This window comes from Portunus trituberculatus, chromosome 49 (assembly GCF_017591435.1).
Source record: "Portunus trituberculatus isolate SZX2019 chromosome 49, ASM1759143v1, whole genome shotgun sequence".
NCBI lineage: Eukaryota > Metazoa > Arthropoda > Malacostraca > Decapoda > Portunidae > Portunus > Portunus trituberculatus.
This window is the reverse complement of record NC_059303.1, coordinates 14,445,709-14,450,708: the sequence shown is the minus strand read 5'-3', so window position 1 is coordinate 14,450,708 and position 5,000 is coordinate 14,445,709. Positions and strand designations below refer to the sequence as shown.

Sequence of the window (5,000 nt, the reverse complement as noted above, 5' to 3'; positions counted from 1 at the left end):
CTCTCTCTCTCTCTCTCTCTCTCTCTCTCTCTCTCTCTCTCTCTCTCTCTCTCTCTCTCTCTCTCTCTCTCTCTCTCTCTCTCTCTGTCTATCTATCTATCTATCTATCTATCTATCTATCTATCTATCTATCTATCTGCCTATCTATCTATTTATCTATCTATCTATCTATCTATCTATCTATGTATCTATCTGGATCTTCATTATTCATCATGTCTTTATACATTGCCTTTCTCTCCTTCTCTTCCTTTCATCATCATCATCATCACCATCATCATCATCATTCTCCTCTCTCCAAGCTCGCCTCTTTTCTCCTCACTGTCACCTCACTCATTTTTCTCTCACTATTGGAGTTCTCAAGGAAAATCTTCTTTAATGCACTCCTTCCTTGGAAATCCCGCTCATTCTCCACTTGATTATCCTCCTCCTCCTCCTCCTCCTCCTCCTCCTCCTCCTCCTCCTCCTCCTCCTCCTCCTCCCTCCTCCTCCTTCTCCTCTTCCTCCTCGTCTTTTTCTTATTGATGATTGTCTTATTCTTTTTCTCCTTATCCTTATTATTTCTTTTCTTTCTCGTACTTATTGAGATCTTTGTCCCTTTCTTCATCCTCCTCCTTTTCTTTGTTTTTGTTTGTCTCTTTATCTCATCTTGTTTTTTTTTTCACGTAGATAATCTGTTCCTCACTTTCTTCTTTGTTTTTCTCTTCTTCTTTCCTTTCTGTGGTGTTTCTATTTCTTCTCTTATCTTTCTCATAGTTTCCTCTCTCTTCTTTTCTTTCTTCCATCTTACCGTTCCCCTTCTTTTTCTTTCTACTTTCCTTCTCCTGTCAGTTTTCGTCACATTCTCTTCCCTTCTTTAAATATCACCATTCTTCTGTTTTTCCTCCTTTTTCTACTATTTGTCCCCCTCTCCTCTTCTCATTCTTTACAGGTCTTCACCAAACTTATCCTCCTTCTCTTGCAGTCCTTTTCCTCTCCAAATTTCCTCTTCTTTCTCACTCCTCCATCTCGTTCTTCTCTTGTCCATTCCATTCTCTTTTCGTCTTTTCCTCCTCTTCCTGATTTCATCCGTCTATCTCTTCTCTTTTTCTTTTTTTCCTGTTTTTTTTTTCCTTTTTTATTTCAATCTTGTCTTCTTTTCGTTCCTTCCATCATTCTCTTTCTACATTCCTACATTTCATTCGTCCTCGTTATCCTACTCGCCCTTTTCCTATATTTTCGTGTCCTTGTCGTCCTCATCATTACTAAATTTCACTTTTTCCTGCATTTTTTGTCTCTATTCTATCCCATCATTCTCTTCCTTCAGTCTATATTCTACTCGTCCTTGTTTTCCTATTCCCCTTTGTCCTGCGTTTTCGTGCTCTCTTCATCCTCATCCTTACTAAATTTCTTTTTTTTTTCCTGTATTTTTTCTCTCCTATTTCATCCCATCATTCTCTTCCTTCAGTTGTACATTCTACTCGTCCTCGTCTTCCTATTCTCCCTTGTCCTCTCCATACGTGTTCTCGTCATTCCTCGTCGCCCCTTCTCGTCGTCCTCTCCCTCATCAGCGTCTCCCTGCGCCTCGTGTTGACAGAGGGCTCGCCTGTGTGACCCGTGCAAGCCAGGGCGGGGGATCGGCTGTAAATTAGAGTTCAAACAGTGGGAGAAGCTGAGGATTAGTGGGGGCTGAGCCGTGGTGTGTGTGGGGGAAGGAGGGGGCTTTGTGTGTGTGTGTGTGTGTGTGTGTGTGTGTGTGTGTGTGTGTGTGTGTGTGTGTGTGTGTGTGTGTGTGTGTGTGTGTGTGTGTGTGTGTGTGTGTGTGTGTGTGTGTGTGTGTGTGTGTGTGTGTGTGTGTGTGTGTGTGTGTGTGTGTGTGTGTGTGTGTGTGTGTGTGTGTGTACGTCTGCCTGTCTCAGCGCTATATTGTATTATGTTTTGCCCACACACACACACACACAGTTTTTAATCGGAAGGTTTACACATCATGTATTTCTTTTTTTTCTCTCTCTCTCGCTCAACGTACATACGTTTGATTAGATATTCAGAGAGAGAGAGAGAATCCCTAGAAATGGATTTTCATTGAAGTTTCATTTCTGGCACTCAGAATGAAAAATAGCGAGTAGCACGCACCCACCCACCCACTCTCTCTCTCTCTCTCTCTCTCTCTCTCTCTCTCTCTCTCTCTCTCTCTCTCTCTCTCTCTCTCTCTCTCTCTCTCTCTCTCTCATAAAGAAGACGAATCGTGGACCATATTTATGGGTAAAAAAAAAAACTTTGAAACACCATCATCACGAATCATCAGCTTAAAAATAGAGGAAACACACAACCAGTCACTTTCTAACACCTTTCCTTTACTCCTTTACTCCAGGCGCGGCCGGCCAGGTGTCCAGAAGTCCTCGCTCGCCATGGGAGAAGGTTGCCGTCATGCCCACCGCCCCGCCTCGCCCGCAGTTCACGGAGGAAGTGGCGAACCTTACCGTGGTTATAGGAAGGGAAGGAACCATGCGCTGCTCCGTCAAGAACCTCGGCAACCACCAGGTGAGATAATGAACAATATTCTCTAATGTGTTGGAGTCTCATCTCGTAAACTTTTCATAAGTCCAAGAGAAAGATATCGGAATCTTCAAGAGTGTGTGTATGATCTAGTGCAAGTTTATCAATGAGTATACATCAACGACTGAATAAAACAGTAATGAAAACCGGATTAGTCTCTGTGGCGTTTACAAAGTAGAACTTCAAAGTGCTTCAGAATTCGAACAAAATCAGAGTACTGCCACATGCACTGTATGCGACATTTCCTTTGCCCTTTGAAATCAGTGTATTTCTACATTTATACTATATACGACATTTTCTTTGCTTTTGATCTCTTGAGACGTTCTTCTGTAATGTTCCATACATCTACATAGTCTTTTAAAGAGACTTTGGCTGGAATACACGGAAGATACATATGAAATATAGAATAGATTACAAATGCAGTCAGATTCAAAAGATCACTCTCCATCTCTATACATATCATAGTGGTTTCTTTAGGCTGAAAGAGGACTCGTGTAGATGTGACAAACCAAAACATGTAAAACACTTCTCATTACATATGAAGAAATAAATAAATAGATAAAGTGTCAGCACACACAGTCCATTCAAAGCACCGCTGTCCATCTGTGTCTATTTCAAGGCCATGCACTTAATTAAGACAAAAGTTATGATGCTAAGTAGTTAGAGAGAGAGAGAGAGAGAGAGAGAGAGAGAGAGAGAGAGAGAGAGAGAGAGAGAGAGAGAGAGAGAGAGAGAGAGAGAGGCTTCACAGGATGGGGGAGGGCTGCTTTAGGATGATGGGGAGGATAGGAAGAGATTACATGAGTTTAGTGGAGCAGAAATTATAATGGAGAGGGATGGGAGATGACGTGAAAAGGGGGGAGGAGAGGGAGAAGCAATATGGGGGAGAAGTAAGATGAGGTACAAAATGGACGAAGAGTAAATATTGAAGTTTGGAGAATGTTGGAGAAGTCAGAGAAGAGATGGAGGGGGAGGAAAGAAGCGAGAAAACTAGCGTGAGAATTTGAAGAAAAATGAGTTGCAAAAGTAGAGAAAGATTTAAAAAGAACGTAGACGAGTTTGAGAATATAAAGGAAAAAGGAGATTCTGGTGACGATGGGGAAGAGATAATAGTAAAGGAAACATTCTGGAGGAAGAAATAGAGCAAGTATTTTTGGAGAGGCTTAGAAGTTTAGTAGATACGGAGTTGTACATTAGGGAAGGTCTGGGAGTGGAAGGGAGCAGTGGAATGTCAGGCAATAGGGAGAGAGAATGAGGTTCAAATGGCAGGAAAGGGAGTGGAGGTCTGTGTAAGGTGGGGGGAGGAGGAGAGGTTAAGGGAGGTCACTTAAGCACCTCAGGGTCTTCAGGGCAACATTACCAAGGGCACTTCTCGATTTCTTGTGCACCGTGTACATATCTCGGTGGCACACACACACACACACACACACACACACACACACACACACACACACACACACACACACACACACACACACACACACACACACACAATTATCCAAAGAAACAATGGCGGTGTGATTCTAAGCAAATCTCGAAATGAATTCAATTTCTCTCTCTCTCTCTCTCTCTCTCTCTCTCTCTCTCTCTCTCTCTCTCTCTCTCTCTCTCTCTCTCTCTCTCTCTCTCTTCACTTATTACTTGTTTATGTATGTATGTGTTGCCTCTTCCTTCCCCTTTACCTGCCTGTTATTCATCCCCTTGATAACCTTTTACCTGTATTTCTCACCTGGTCGCCTCATCTCTAATCTTTTTGATCCACCTGCCTGTGTCATTTCATCCGAGCCAATCTTCTATAATCCACACCTTGTATATTTTCAACCTCCTCTCTCTCTCTCTCTCTCTCTCTCTCTCTCTCTCTCTCTCTCTCTCTCTCTCTCTCTCTCTCTCTCTCTCTCTCTCTCTCTCTCTCTCTCTCTCTCTCGTACAATTGTCTCTTTTCCTGTTGTTTTTCCCTCCTTTTGTCTTTCTCCGTTGCGCATCTTACCTCTTGATCTTCCTTTTGTCCTCGCTTTGCACCTGCCCCTTGCCTTCTTGTCCTCTTGATGCTCCTCTTGATGCTCCTCTTGATGCTCCTCTTGATGCTCCTCGCTTCCTGCTCTTGAACGGAAGGAAAGATTAAGGAAGGGAGCAGTTGTGTCTCGCCAAGTTTGGTCAAGAGTGGCAGGTCGAGTCAGATAATTGGCAAGGGTCTGCGGTGTTACGGTGGTGGTATGGGAAAAGAAAGGATGGAGAGAGGAGGTAATTAGTGAGTAAATTATTGTAACTGAGAGAGGAAATGAGAAGGCCAAGCAGGAAGAGTAAGAGGAGGAGGAGGAGGAGGAGGAAGGGAATGAGGAGGTAATAGAATAAGGGTGATTTCTTGGGAACGTGACAGGTGGTGAGAGAGAGAGAGAGAGAGAGAGAGAGAGAGAGAGAGAGAGTATATGTGTACCAGTGCCTCACACTCGCCTCCTCTAGTCACTCTA

General features: G+C 43.2%; 1 pseudogene; it reads left to right on the top strand.

Moving 5' to 3' along the window:
- LOC123499350 overlaps positions 1-5,000 on the top strand; it is a 262,752-nt pseudogene that overhangs the window by 215,023 nt on the left and 42,729 nt on the right.